We start from the raw sequence: 15,726 nt of genomic DNA on the forward strand, positions 1-15,726 counted from the left end.
TCTGCTTCCCAGTGAACATTGTTGGAAATGTTTAACTTTTGGTTCCATTTTTGTATTTTTCCTCATTCTGTACACGATTTGACTAATTCATTGTATTTCCTCCTCAATCATAAACTTATGGGCAAAGCATATGTTCACTGAGGTCCCAGATGCCCCGTTGCCCTCGCCATGCTATTATCAGCTCATGCTTCCAGCAACTTTCAAAAGTGATTTCGGCCAAAGGCAACCAAAATAAAGCCCAACCAACAGGGCACACACAGATGTCCCACTCCAGCAAATTCTGACCCATTATATTGTACACTTATTCACCAAGTGCCTGGGTGGAGCTAAGAGTGACTGATAAGACTGATCAAAACCACAGTGGAATAAATTTGTACATGGTCAACTTTACCACAAAAAAGATTACTTCTGTTGATATGGAAGCAATGTAGTAATTTACCATTTTGGAAAAGTAAAGTTTAGCCCCTTGTGCATTTTCTACCATTCACTGAGATCATGACTGATAATCCATGCACCCATCTGTCCCAAATCCCTTTTGGTTAACAAAAATTAATTTCAGAACCAGTTGAAGAGTAGTTCCAAACTTCCATAAGACATGGGAGCAGAATTAGGCCACTCGGCCCATCGAGTCTGCTCCACCATTTAATCATGGCAATTTGCCTGTGGGAGTGCTTCCTAATTTCAGTCCTGATGTTTAGGCAACGCCCTCTCATACCTAGACTCCCAAACCAATTGAAATGGTTTCTATCTACTCCATTAGTTCCCGTGATATCTTGAAGTCATTCTGTGAACATCTAAATTCCAGGGAATAGCTTGTTCAACGTCTCCTCGTTATTCAGCCCTCGAGAGTCCAAATGTCATCCTGGTAAATCAAGCTGCCTTCCTTCCAAAGTCAATATATCCTCCCCTGGTGTTATGTGTGCGACGAGCTGTCCACAGTATGGACCGATGTGATTTATCCTGGGCTCTGTATAACTGAAGAATGACTTATACCCCCTCATATTGTAGTTCTCCAAACATAAACACCAGACTCATAGAATTTACAATGCAGGCCATTCAGCCCATCGAGTCTGCACTGGCCCTTGGAAAGGGCACCCCACTTAAGCCCACACCTTCACCCCATCACCCAGTAACCCTATCCAACCTTTTGGACGCTAAGTTGCAAGTTAGCATGGCCAGTCCACCTAACCTGCATTTTTGGACTGTGGGAGGAAACAGGAGAACCCGGAGGAAACCTATGCAGACACGGGGAGAAAGTGCAAACTCCACCCGATGCTGGAATTTCTGTGGAAACAGCTCCTGTCTTTCAATTGGTATATTTCATCTGGAAAGTGAAACTTCTCATACTATTTCAACATCAGATGCTCAGGATCACCTCACCTAGGCTGCTGTTGAATATTAAAGTGTTCTGAGCCCACATTGGCCCTTTCCATATATTCAATAGTTACAGATAAAGGGCCGATGTCTTGTCAAAAGTATTTTACCAGGACTTCCGGTGGCGGCAATGAGTGAGTGAGCCGCACATTCGGGGGCTCTCACTCCGGCGGGATTTGAGGACCTGGTTCCGCGGTTTTGCGGGACTGCGGAGCGCTAGAAAGACGGCCACGGAGGTGCTGAGGAACGGGCAGAGCTGCATGGAACTTGGGAGAGCAGAAGGCAGCAAAAACGGGGGAGGAAAGGACAAAGGCAAGATGCAGGGGAAGCTGATCCGGGTGCAAAGATGGCGCAACTACGGACCCGGCGATCCAGCAAGCGCTGGAAAACATGCAGCAGGTGAAAAAAGCAGTTTTGAATCGTTGAAGCGGGATAACTTGGACCCACTTCAGAAGGCAGTGGTTCAGCTGAACCAGAGACTGGATGCCCAGGACGAAAAAGTTAAGGAGCTGGGGGAGGCGGTGGAGGAGCAGGCGGACACGCAGACAATTGCTGCGCTAGAATTCGACGGGTTGAAGGAGAGACAGAGAAGACTGCTGGACAGAGTAGAGGAGCTAGAAAATAGAGCCCGTAGACAAAATCTGAGGATCATCGGCCTCCCGGAGGGGGCGGAGGGAGCTGATGTCACAGCGTTCGTGGCGGACCTGTTGATGCAGCTGAAGCCTGTCCGCGACCGCCGGAGCTGGAGGGGGCACACAGAGCACAGGCGAGACAGATGCATCCTCCCCCCACGGCGTCCCCGTCTCCCCCGCGTCGTCTGTTTACTGTTTTGAAGGTGCCTTGTGGTGTATTTTTTGTGGGCAGTTTTTGCCCCCTTTCGAATGGTCTTTTTTCTGTTGTTTTTTTTCTCCCCCTTTTTTTTTCTTCTGTTGTGGTGGGTACCTTTTGTTGGGCTCTCGGAGTGTGCTGGAGCCTGTATTGTAACAAAAGGGTGGCCGGTCAGCAATGGGGATTAAAGATGCTGGTTGGGGGCTTTTATTTCATTTATGTCTATGGTTTTTATGCTTGTTTCGGATGGGGGATGGGGGATGGATAGATAGATAAAGATATATATATATTTTTTTTTGGCGCTCAGAAAGGGACGTGGGTTAACACTTTTCTGTGTACACAGCTGGAACTGTATTGTACCTGGAGCAGCCTCACGTTGCTGTTTACATCTTGTTTGATCTTTCCCATCTTAGTGAGACTGCTCCAGTGGGTCGGAATGGGGGAAGATGTGCTGGGGAATGGGGAGATGAGGTCAGGGAAACAATGGAAGTGAGACAAGGAGGCGCCGGAGCGATGAGTCACCGGGCTAGCAGATTGGCTAGTCAAGGGAGTCAGGTGGGGGGGGGGGGGGGGGGGGGGGGAAGAGAATACAGCCAGTGAATGTGAATATTTCTACAAATATATAAAACAAAAAAGAGTGGCTAAGGTAAATATTGGTCCTTTAGAGGATGAGAAGGGAGATTTAATAATGGGAGATGAGGAAATGGCTGAGGAACTGAACAGGTTTTTTGGGGTCGGTCTTCACAGTGAAAGACACAAATAACATGCCAGTGACTGATGGAAATGAGGCTATGACAGGTGAGGACCCTGAGAGGATTGTTAACACCAAGGAGGTAGTGATGGGCAAGCTAATGGGGCTAAAGGTAGACAAGTCTCCTGGACCTGATGGAATGCATCCCAGAATGCTAAAAGAGAGGGCTAGGGAAATTGCAAATGCACTAGTGATAATTTACCAAAATTCACTAGGCTCTGGGGTGGTCCCGTTGGATTGGAAATTAACAAACATGACACCATTGTTTAAAAAAGGAGGTAGGCAGAAAGCGGGTAATTATAGGCCAGTGAGCTTAACTTCGGTAGTAGGGAAGATGCTGGAATCTATCATCAAGGAAGAAATAGCGAGGCATCTGGATGGAAATTGTCCCATTGGGCAGACGCAGCATGGGTTCATAAAGGGCAGGTCGTGCCTAACTAATTTAGTGGAATTCTTTGAGGACATTAACAGTGCGGTAGATAACGGGGAGCCAATGGATGTGGTATATCTGGATTTCCAGAAAGCCTTTGACAAGGTGCCACACAAAAGGTTACTGCATAAGATAAAGATGCATGGCATTAAGGGGAAAGTAGTCACATGGATAGAGGATTGGTTAATTAATAGAAAGCAAAGAGTGCGGATTAATGGGTGTTTCTCTGGTTGGCAATCAGTAGCTAGCGGTGTCCCTCAGGGATCAGTGTTGGGCCCACAACTGTTCACAATTTACATAGATGATTTGGAGTTGGGGACCAAGGGCAATGTGTCCAAGTTTGCAGACGACACGAAGATAAGTGGTAAAGCAAAAAGTGCAGAGGATACTGGAAGTCTGCAGAGGGATTTGGATAGGCTAAGTGAATGGGCTAGGGTCTGGCAGATGGAATACAATGTTGACAAATGTGAGATTATCCATTTTGGTAGGAATAACAGCAAAAGGGATTATTATTTAAATGATAAAATATTAAAACATGCTGCTGTGAAGAGAGACCTGAAGTAGATAATGGAAAGGAGGTCGGGGGTGGAGGCAGTCAAGAGGCGAGCCAGGAACTTAGACGTAGGACTGTTGTCGGAGGAGGGGATATGTGAGAGACTTCGGAAGTGTATGCAAAATTACTTGCAGGTGAACGATACGGGGGAGGTTTCAGCAGCGACCCTGAGGCACTGAAGGCAGTAGTGAGGGGGGAGCTGATCTCAATTTGGGCTCACAGGGTCAGGGCGGACAGAGCAGAAATGGACAGATTGGTTAGGGAAATTCACCGGATAGACGAGCATGCGGGGTTCCCGGGGGAGGACCTACTCAGGGAGAGACGGAGATTGTAGGCGGAACTGGGGGCATATCCATGAGTAGGGCCGTGAGGGGAAGGTGAGGGGAGTGGTGTATGAGCATGGGGAGAAACCAGTAGATTACTAGTGCAGCAACTCAGGAAGAGGGAGGTGGCCAGGGAAATACGGAGTGTGGTTGATGGGGAGGGGAGCAGAGTGGAGGACCCGGCAGGACTGAATAAGGTATTTCGGGACTTCTATAGTAAGCTGTACACTTCAGAACCCCCGGAAGAGCCGGAGGAGATTAAAAGGTTCCTGGGTGGACTAACCTTCCCAAAAGTAGGCAGGGGACTAGTGGACGGGCTGGGACCCTGATTAGAGTGGAGGAGGTATTGGGGGGCCTAAAGGCCATGCAGCCAGGGAAAGCCCCGGGATCGGATGGATACCCAGTTGAGTTTTACAAGAAGTCCTCGGAGATAGTGGGACCGGTCCTGACAAGGGTTTTTATTGAGGCAAGAGACAGAGGGACCCTGCCACCGACGATGTCGCAAGCCACTATCTCGCTGATACTGAAGCGGAACAAGGACCCGGAATCCTGCGGGTCATATCGGCCAATCTCCCTGATCAATGTGGATGCCAAGCTCCTGGTGGTTAGAATTGAGGACCGCGTACTGGAGGTGATTGGGGACGATCAGACAGGGTTTGTGAAAGGCAGGCAGCTGACAGCTAACTTGAGAAGATTGCTGAATGTGATCATGATGCCCCCGACAGGCAAGGAGGTGGAGGTAGTGGTGGCAATGGACGCTGAGAAGGCCTTCGACGGGGTGGAGTGTGGCTATTTGTGGGAGGTGCTTGGACGGTTTGGGTTCGGGGAGGGACTGGTTAATTGGGTCAGACTATTGTACCAGGCCCCAAAATCTAGCGTTAGGACGAACAGGATAATGTCAGATTATTTTAGACTACACCGCGGGACCAGGCAGGGGTGCCCACTCTCCCCGTTGCTGTTCGCGCTGGCCATAGAGCCGTTGGCGCTGGCGTTGAGAGCTGCAAAGGGGTGGAAGGGAATGACTGGGGGGGGGGGGGGGGGGGAACATAGGGTCTCTCTCTATGCGGATGACCTGCTCCTGTACGTGTCGGACCCACTGGCCGGGATGGAAAATATACTGGAAACATTGAGGACGTTCGGCCGGTTTTCAGGGTACAAATTAAATATGGCCAAGAGTGAGATGTTTGTGGTGCAGGCAAGGGGCCAGGAGAATAGACTGAAGGAGCTGCCATTTAGGCTGGTGGAGCAAAGTTTCCGTCCGGTACTTGGCGATACAGGTGGCACGAGACTGGGGCAGGTTGCATCAGTTAAATTTGTCTAGGGTAGTGGAACAAATGAAGAGGGAGTTTCGGAGATGGGATGCACTCCCACTGTCACTGGCGGGGAGGGTGCAGACTGTAAAGATGACAATCATCCCTAGATTTCTGTTCATCTTCCAGTGCTTCCCGATCTTTATCCCACGGTCCTTTTTCAAAAGGACTGGCAAAATCATCATGAGCTTTGTCTGGGCGGGAAAATCCCCGCGGGTGAAGAAGGCGATGCTTGAAAGGAGCCGCAGCGAGGGGGGACTGGCATTGATCAACTACCACTGGGCAGCTAACATAGCCATAATAAGGAAGTGGATGGTGGGTACGGGGTCTATCTGGGAGCGAGTGGAGGCGGCTTTGTGCAGGGGCACCAGTTTGGCAGCCCTGGTCACGGCTCCCCTACCGCTGTCGCCAGCCAGGTACTCCACCAGCCTGGTAGTGGGGGCGGCCCTGCGGATATGGAGCCAGTGGAGGAGGCATGTGGGGGGGGGGGGGGGGGGGGGGGGCAGGTGGGGGGGTGAGTCTGTCTGGGCTCCGATATGTGATAACCATTGATTCGCCCCCGGGAACACGGATGGAGGGTTTCGAACATGGTGGCGGGGGATATGTTCCTAGAGGGGAACTTTCCGAGTTTGAGAGGCTTGGAGGAGAAATTTGGGCTGGTAAGGGGAAATGACTTTAGGTACTTATACGCTCGGGACTTTGTATGCAGACAGGTCCCATCCTTCCCACGCCTCCCGCCAATAGGGATCCAGGACAGAATAGTCTCTAGAGGAGAAGGAGGAGAGGGTAGAGTCTCGGGTATCTACAAGGTGCTCATGAAGGGGGAAGAGTCCCAGGTGGAGGAACTGAAACTCAAATGGGAGGAGTAGTTTGGCGGGGAGATAGAGGACGGGCTGTGGGCGGAAGCTCTGAGTAGGGTAAACTCAACTGCAACATGTGCCAGGCTCGGCCTGATTCAATTTAAGGTCGTTCACTCTCCCCACGGGTAGCTCGGATGAGCAAATTCTTTGGGGTAGAGGACAAGTGCGCTAGATGTGCGGGAGGACCAGCGAACCATGTTCACATGTTTTGGGCATGTCCTAAGCTTAGGGGGTACTGAGAAGGATTTGCGGGGGTCATGTCCCGGGTGCTGAAAACAAGGGTGGTGATGAGTTCAGGGGTGGCAATTTTTGGAGTTTCGGAAGACCCGGGATTCCAGGGGGAGAAAGAGGTTGATGTTCTGGCCTTTGCTTCCCCAATAGCCCGGCGGCGAATACAGCTGGCATGGCGGGACTCAAAACCCCCGAAGACCGAACTGTGGCTTTCGGATATCTCAAGTTTTCTGGGTATGGAAAAAATTAAGTTCGCCTTGAGGGGATCTGTACTGGGGTTCGCCCGAAGGTGGCACCCATTCATAGACTTCTTCGCGGGAGCGTGAACGTCAGCAGGGGGGGGGGGGGGTGGAGATTAGAGTAGAGTAGGAGGGATAAATAGGCGGGTAGTGTCTAGGGGAGAGGAGCGGGTATGTGCAGTATGGTTTGATTGAAGTATTGGTTTTATATTGCTGTTTGCACATTTCTGTTATCTGTAACTGTTTACAATGCCAAAACATACCTCAATAAAATAGTTTGTTAAAAAAAAAGTATTTGACCAAATTAGTCCAGAACAGGTGGAATTTTGTTTTTTGATAAACAATTTTATTGAGGCGTTTTGGCATAGTAAACAACAACAATACAAAACAGTGTGCAAAGAACAATCAACATAGTACAAAAGCCCGCTCCCCTCCTACAAGGACCCACCTAACTACCCCCCTAATCTACGTTGCTGCCCCAACCACCCCCACCTCCCCCTGCTGTCGATTAATTTTCCCGAAGAAGTTGATAAATGGTTGCCACCTCCAGGCGAACCCTGACAATGACCCTCTCAGAGCGAACTTAATTTTCCCCAGACCGAGAAAGCTTGCCATATCCGATAGCCAGGCCTCCGGCGCCAACAAGTCTCCCACCTATTGTTCCATCTGACCCACCCCCGCACACGCCTGCCCATCAACACCACTTCCCCAAACCAGCCATCCTCGAGCAAATGCTTTGAAGAAAAAAAAACAAGGAACAAAGAAAACCCCGACGCTAGTGCAAATCGAATAAAACAAAATAAATAATAGGCACTTCCAACCACCCCGATCAGAACACAAAGCCCCCAGCACCAAATACCTGAACTACCCTTTAAAAGCACTTGTCTTTGCAGGGGCAGGCCAGTCGATTTCGGCGGGAGAATCAGCTGGTGAGTCAGTTTCAGCGGGAGCATTGCGGAAGTGGCTGCTGGGAGGTAAGTCAACCTTTAAAAGGACTTCTCTTTGCAGGGGCAGGCTAGTCGATTTCGGCAGGAGTGGAGCTGGCTGGTTAGTCAATTTCAGCAGGAGCTGAGAATTTATTATTTTTTTAATTAGTTTTTTAGGCGGGAACAGGAAGTCGACCCGCTGACGTCTGGGAAGACCCTCACCAATAAATTCTGGTGGAGAGGAAACCCGAGACACTACACGTGTAGTGTCTCCCACCCGCCCTCCTCCTCTAACCTAATAATAAAACCCATTGGTCTGAGTTAAGTACCATATTTCATTAGATTATTATTTATAAAAATTTAATTTAGTTGTTAGCCAGATCTTGGTAGAAAGTAAGAGGAATGGCAGGGAAGGGAGTGCAATGTTCCTCCTGCAGGATGTTTGAGGTGAGGGATGCAGTTAGTGTCCCTGCTGATTTTACCTGCAGGAAGTGCTGCCATCTCCAGCTCCTCCAAGACCGAGTTAGGGAACTGGAGCTGGAGTTGGAAGAACTTCGGATCATTCGGGAGGCAGAAGGGGTCATAGATAGCAGCTTCAGGGAATTAGTTACACCAAAGATTGGAGATAGGTGGGTAACTGTAAGAGGGACTGGGAAAAAGCAGTCAGTGCAGGAATCCCCTGCGGTCGTTCCCCTGAGAAACAAGTATACCGCTTTGGATACTTGTGGGGGGGGGGGGGACTTACCAGGGGTAAGCCATGGGGTACGGGCCTCTGGCACGGAGTCTGTCCCTGTTGCTCAGAAGGGAAGGGGGGAGAGGAGCAGAGCATTAGTAATTGGGGACTCTATAGTCAGGGGCACAGATAGGAGATTTTGTGGGAGCGTGAGAGACTCACGTTTGGTATGTTGCCTCCCAGGTGCAAGGGTACGTGATGTCGCGGATCGTGTTTTCGGGGTCCTTAAGGGGGAGGGGGAGCAGCCCCAAGTCGTGGTCCACATTGGCACTAACGACATAGGTAGGAAAGGGGACAAGGATGTCAGGCAGGCTTTCAGGGAGCTAGGATGGAAGCTCAGAACTAGAACAAACAGAGTTGTTATCTCTGGGTTGTTGCCCGTGCCACGTGATAGTGAGATGAGGAATAGGGAGAGAGAGCATTTAAACACGTGGCTACAGGGATGGTGCAGGCGGGAGGGATTCAGATTTCTGGATAACTGGGGCTCTTTCTGGGGAAGGTGGGACCTCTACAGACAGGGTGGTCTACATCTGAACCTGAGGGGCACAAATATCCTGGGGGGGGGGGGGGAGATTTGTTAGTGCTCTTTGGGGGGGTTTAAACTAATGCAGCAGGGGCATGGGAACCTGGATTGTAGTTTTAGGGTAAGGGAGAATGAGAGTATAGAGGTCAGGAGCACAGATTTGACGTCGCAGGAGGGGGCCAGTGTTCAGGTAGGTGGTTTGAAGTGTGTCTACTTCAATGCCAGGAGTATACGAAACAAGGTAGGGGAACTGGCAGCATGGGTTGGTTCCTGGGACTTCGATGTTGTGGCCATTTCGGAGACATGGATAGAGCAGGGACAGGAATGGATGTTGCAGGTTCCGGGGTTTAGGTGTTTTAGTAAGCTCAGAGAAGGAGGCAAAAGAGGGGGAGGTGTGGCGCTGCTAGTCAAGAGCAGTATTACGGTGGCGGAGAGGATGCTAGATGGGGACTCTTCTTCCGAGGTAGTATGGGCTGAAGTTAGAAACAGGAAAGGAGAGGTCACCCTGTTGGGAGTTTTTTTATAGGCCTCCTAATAGTTCTAGGGATGTAGAGGAAAGGATGGTGAAGATGATTCTGGATATGAGCGAAAGTAACAGGGTAGTTATTATGGGAGACTTTAACTTTCCAAATATTGACTGGAAAAGATATAGTTTGAGTACAATAGATGGGTCGTTTTTTGTACAGTGTGTGCAGGAGGGTTTCCTGAAACAATATGTTGACAGGCCAACAAGAGGCGAGGCCACGTTGGATTTGGTTTTGGGTAATGAACCAGGCCAGGTGTTGGATTTGGAGGTAGGAGAGCACTTTGGGGACAGTGACCACAATTCGGTGACGTTTACGTTAATGATGGAAAGGGATAAGTATACACCGCAGGGCAAGAGTTATAGCTGGGGGAAGGGCAATTATGATGCCATTAGACGTGACTTGGGGGGGATAAGGTGGAGAAGTAGGCTGCAAGTGTTGGGCACACTGGATAAGTGGGGCTTGTTCAAGGATCAGCTACTGCGTGTTCTTGATAAGTATGTACCGGTCAGGCAGGGAGGAAGGCGTCGAGCGAGGGAACCGTGGTTTACCAAGGAAGTGGAATCTCTTGTTAAGAGGAAGAAGGAGGCCTATGTGAAGATGAGGTGTGAAGTTTCGGTTGGGGCGATGGATAGTTACAAGGTAGCGAGGAAGGATCTAAAGAGAGAGCTAAGACGAGCAAGGAGGGGACATGAGAAGTATTTGGCAGGAAGGATCAAGGAAAACCCAAAAGCTTTCTATAGGTATGTCAGGAATAAGCGAATGACTAGGGAAAGAGTAGGACCAGTCAAGGACAGGGATGGGAAATTGTGTGTGGAGTCTGAAGAGATAGGCGAGATACTAAATGAATATTTTTCGTCAGTATTCACTCAGGAAAAATATAATGTTGTGGAGGAGAATGCTGAGCCCCAGGCTAATAGAATAGATGGCATTGAGGTACGTAGGGAAGAGGTGTTGGCAATTCTGGACAGGCTGAAAATAGATAAGTCCCCGGGACCTGATGGGATTTATCCTAGGATTCTCTGGGAGGCCAGGGAAGAGATTGCTGGACCTTTGGCTTTGATTTTTATGTCATCATTGGCTACAGGAATAGTGCCAGAGGACTGGAGGACAGCAAATGTGGTCCCTTTGTTCAAAAAGGGGAGCAGAGACAACCCCGGCAACTATAGACCGGTGAGCCTCACGTCTGTAGTGGGTAAAGTCTTGGAGGGGATTATAAGAGACAAGATTTATAATCATCTAGATAGGAATAATATGATCAGGGATAGTCAGCATGGCTTTGTGAAGGGTAGGTCATGCCTCACATTGAGTTCTTTGAGAAGGTGACTGAACAGGTAGACGAGGGTAGAGCAGTTGATGTGGTGTATATGGATTTCAGCAAAGCGTTTGATAAGGTTCCCCACGGTAGGCTATTGCAAAAAAATACGGAGGCTGGGGATTGAGGGTGATTTAGAGATGTGGATCAGAAATTGGCTAGCTGAAAGAAGACAGAGGGTGGTGGTTGATGGGAAATGTTCAGAATGGAGTACAGTCACAAGTGGAGTACCACAAGGATCTGTTCTGGGGCCGTTGCTGTTTGTCATTTTTATCAATGACCTAGAGGAAGGCGCAGAAGGGTGGGTGAGTAAATTTGCAGACGATACTAAAGTCGGTGGTGTTGTCGATAGTGTGGAAGGATGTAGCAGGTTACAGAGGGATATAGATAAGCTGCAGAGCTGGGCTGAGAGGTGGCAAATGGAGTTTAATGTAGAGAAGTGTGAGGTGATTCACTTTGGAAGGAATAACAGGAATGCGGAATATTTGGCTAATGGTAAAGTTCTTGAAAGTGTGGATGAGCAGAGGGATCTAGGTGTCCATGTACATAGATCCCTGAAAGTTGCCACCCAGGTTGATAGGGTTGTGAAGAAGGCCTATGGAGTGTTGGCCTTTATTGGTAGAGGGATTGAGTTCCGGAGTCGGGAGGTCATGTTGCAGCTGTACAGAACTCTGGTACGGCCGCATTTGGAGTATTGCGTACAGTTCTGGTCACCGCATTATAGGAAGGACGTGGAGGCTTTGGAGCGGGTGCAGAGGAGATTTACCAGGATGTTGCCTGGTATGGAGGGAAAATCTTATGAGGAAAGGCTGATGGACTTGAGGTTGTTTTCGTTGGAGAGAAGAAGGTTAAGAGGAGACTTAATAGAGGCATACAAAATGATCAGGGGGTTGGATAGGGTGGACAGTGAGAGCCTTCTCCCGCGGATGGAAATGGCTGGCACGAGGGGACATAACTTTAAACTGAGGGGTAATAGATATAGGACAGAGGTCAGAGGTAGGTTCTTTACGCAAAGAGTAGTGAGGACGTGGAATGCCCTACCTGCTACAGTAGTGAACTCGCCAACATTGAGGGCATTTAAAAGTTTATTGGATAAACATATGGATGATAATGGCATAGTGTAGGTTAGATGGCTTTTGTTTCGGTGCAACATCGTGGGCTGAAGGGCCTGTACTGCGCTGTATTGTTCTATGTTCTATGTTCTATCCTCTTTTTCCAGTGAAAACTCGAGTACAGAAGAGAAAAAACCCCACCACAACACAAGAAAAACGTGTAAACATCGCTTAGTAACTTTTTTAAACTTAAGTCCAAAAAGTCCTCAGTTCGGCACCAGCCCTTCTCTCATGGCAAAGTCCATCGTGTCCTGGGGCTCCTCAAAGTAATGGTGCCGTCCCTTGTGCGTGACCCAAAGGCACGCCAGGTACAGCAGCCCAAACTTCACCTGTTTCTTAAACAGAATCTCTGACTTGCCTGTAGCCTGCCCTCCTTCTGGCCACCTCCACGCTCAGGTCCTGGAAGATGCGCAGGACACTGTTGTTCCAATGGCAGCTCCGCGTGCGCTTGGCCCACGTAGCACCCGCTCCTTGTCTAGGAACCTGACCCCCAATCGCTCGGGGGGGTGGAGGGGGGGGGGGGGGGGGGGAGAAGAGACCTGGTCGCAGTTGCCTCCCAGCGCTGTGTGCCCTGTCCACCTCCAACGGGCAAGGGAAGACATCCCAACAGCTTCTGAACATGTCTGCCACATACGCCGCGGCATCCTCTCCCTCAGCCCCCTCCGGGAGACCAACAATTCTCAAATTCTGCCGATGGGACCTATTTTCCAGGTCCTCCACCTTTTCCAGAAGCCTTTTTTGTTGGCCTTTCCATCTCCACCTCCAGCACCGTTTGGTGATCCTCCTGCTCCTCCAGCGCCTTTTCCAGCTTCTGGATCGTCCGATCCTGGGCATCCAGCCTGTGCTCCAGGCGCTCGATTGATTTCTGAATCGGGTCTAAACTGTCCCGTTTCAGCGCGGTGAAGCCTTCTTGGATGACCTTCAGCAGATGCTCCGTTGTTGGCTGGGCTGTCTGCACCGGGGTCCGGACAACTGCCATACTGTCTTCAGCAGCAGCTTCTATACTGCCCTTGTTTGCCCACTTCTAAACTGTTTGCGATTCTTTCTGCTCCTTAATTCCATACACCTATATCTGGAGTCAGTGCCTATGCCTTCAGATCCAAAGCTCAACAGTACAAAACAGTCGGGTAAAAAGGTCCAAAAGTCTGACCGGATCGAGAGCCACCAAATGTGCGACTTACTCCCTCATAGCCACCACCGGAAGTTCGTAGATCTTTTTTTTTTTAACCACAACAAATCCCATCACTATTTGCTGGGTTAGATAGCAAAAATAACATATCGCCTGCCCAAAACAGAAGATCTTTGTCAAATATTTTATGAAGGCCTCAATGGCTACAAATAGATTTACCCAGCAATTAGCTGACTCGTTCAGATTTGATCTTTTGTATTGGCTTTGTGCTATGTTAGCCAATATCAGCCAGGACAGCAGTACAGGCCTTTACATTGCTGGATTATTCAGGGGGGGGGGGGGGGGGGGGCGGAAGAGAAAGACACATCATGATCCCTATTCCTGATTTTAAAAAACAATTCAATATGTCTATGTGGATGGCAGGTGACAATAATCAGGAGCTAGTGTGATATATTCATTCACTTCCCCTAGTCACATTGCTTTCTGGGCTCACAACCATGATCTCCCATTTGTCAATTTGAGAAAGAAAGCCACCCCACCAACCTGTTATTATCTTGTGAACAGGTTGAAAACAAAAATTGAGTAGCACCCATTTAAAAACATACTACAAATGCTAGAAAGAGGTAATAGCAGAAAATACAAATAGTCCATCAGTTCCTGGCATCAGAAGAGATGCTCTAATAGTTCTTTGGTGGCACAGAATTTGAGACAGCTGAAAATAAAGGCAGGCTATCAAAGTTTTTCATCTGCGCGCATCAGGATAACTCAAGAATTTTTCAACCATAACGGGAGAACAATGTATCTGGCACGACAGGAGTGCGCCAATTGGTTGCCATATGGATTGCTTGGTGGTGTTGCCATGGAAATGCAGCATGGAAGTTAATTGCCCATCTTTGTTCAAATTCAACCAAAGGTAGACTCTGATTGGTCAAGGCGTTGCCCTGGGGAATGACTGTTCCCTGAACTTTTGTTCAGTTGAAAAAGGCACAATGTGTGAACATGTGCTTTTTGACTGCAAAGGACAGGACCCTATGTGCGAATATACATGGTTTCTTACATATGCAATTGAACCACACTGCGAGCCCAACTGACTTTAAATTGGTTTTCAGTGTAATTCTTAAACAATCCCGATTGTGCTATTTGAGCAACAGGTGAAGTCAACTATTCTGCCCATCACAAAAATGAGCAATGTGATATATGAATTTCAGTGATGGTGTGGTGAAAGGTATATAGGCCGTACATCTCAACAATTGGCAGATTGTACCAAATAGTCCCTTTGGCTGTTCACAATAGGGAAAATACAGACTATACCCAACCAACACATGCTTGCAAAAGATAGATGTGATTCCATCCTTGGACAACATCTACTACGCAATCCTGATTGTGTTAATTACATTTACAGTTTCTACAAAGTGGACATTTTCTGCCAGGTTCAATGTTCAAAAGGGGCATACTGCCAAATGCTAGTTGGCCATCATCCACCAACCATAATAAAGTAATCTTTATTATTGTCACAAGTAGGCTTACGTTAACACTGCAATGAAGTTACTGTGAAAATCCCCTAGTCACCACACTCCGACGCCTTTTCGGGTACACAGAGGGAGAATTCAGAATGTCCAATTCACCCAACAAGCACGCCTTTCGGGACTTGTGGGAGGAAACCGCAGGAAACCCATGCAGACACAGAACATGCAGACACAGCCAATGTAAAACATCACTGCTGCATTAAACAGATCTTGCTAAAGGATATACTGCCAGAGATAAATCCAAGTCGAGAAAACGGTGAAGGGAAACACAATGAAGGTGATCAGGGCAGCACAGTGGTTAGCATAGTTGCATCACAGCTCCAGGGTGCCAGGCTCGATTCCCGGCTTGTATTACTGTGTGCGGAGTCTGCACGTTCTCCCAGTGGGGTGCTCCAATTTCCTCCCACAGTCCAAAGATGTGCAGGTTAGGTGGATTGGCCATGATAAATTGCCCTTCGTGACCAAAAAGGTTTGGTGGGGTTACTGGGATAGGGTGGTGGCGTGGACTCCAAGTGGGGTGCTCTTCTCCAAGAGCCAGTACAGACTTGATGGGCCAAATGGCCTCCATCTGCACTGTAAATTCTATGAAAAGAACACCAAGCTGTCAAATCTGAACTGATTAGAGAAAGGTCTCGCCTCTACCAAAACCATAGGTTATCTGCTTAAATAAATTTGGGTATAGATCCACAGCACAAAATTCAATACAATTTGCCATTTAACTTACACTTGCCATAATTTCAGCTAGTAGAACAATTCAGTGTCATCAGCATAAAAGGATAGATAAATGCTGTACAGGGTTAACAAACCTGTGCTCACGCTACTAGGCACAGTGATAGGCAAATGCAGAAAACAGCTGATTCCCCAAATTTGGTATTCTTCATATATTAGTGAGGAAAAATTAATTATTAACCCTATAAATAGATCAACAATGGTCAAGTCTATCTCAATCTATGCAAACACCTCTATACAATTTAAAAACAATTGGCAACTAGGAACATTTCACTGCAGCAATTCTTTTAAAAGGATTCGTACATTAATT

The sequence above is a fragment of the Scyliorhinus torazame genome, chromosome 17, assembly GCF_047496885.1.
Source record: "Scyliorhinus torazame isolate Kashiwa2021f chromosome 17, sScyTor2.1, whole genome shotgun sequence".
Taxonomy (NCBI): Eukaryota; Metazoa; Chordata; class Chondrichthyes; order Carcharhiniformes; family Scyliorhinidae; genus Scyliorhinus; species Scyliorhinus torazame.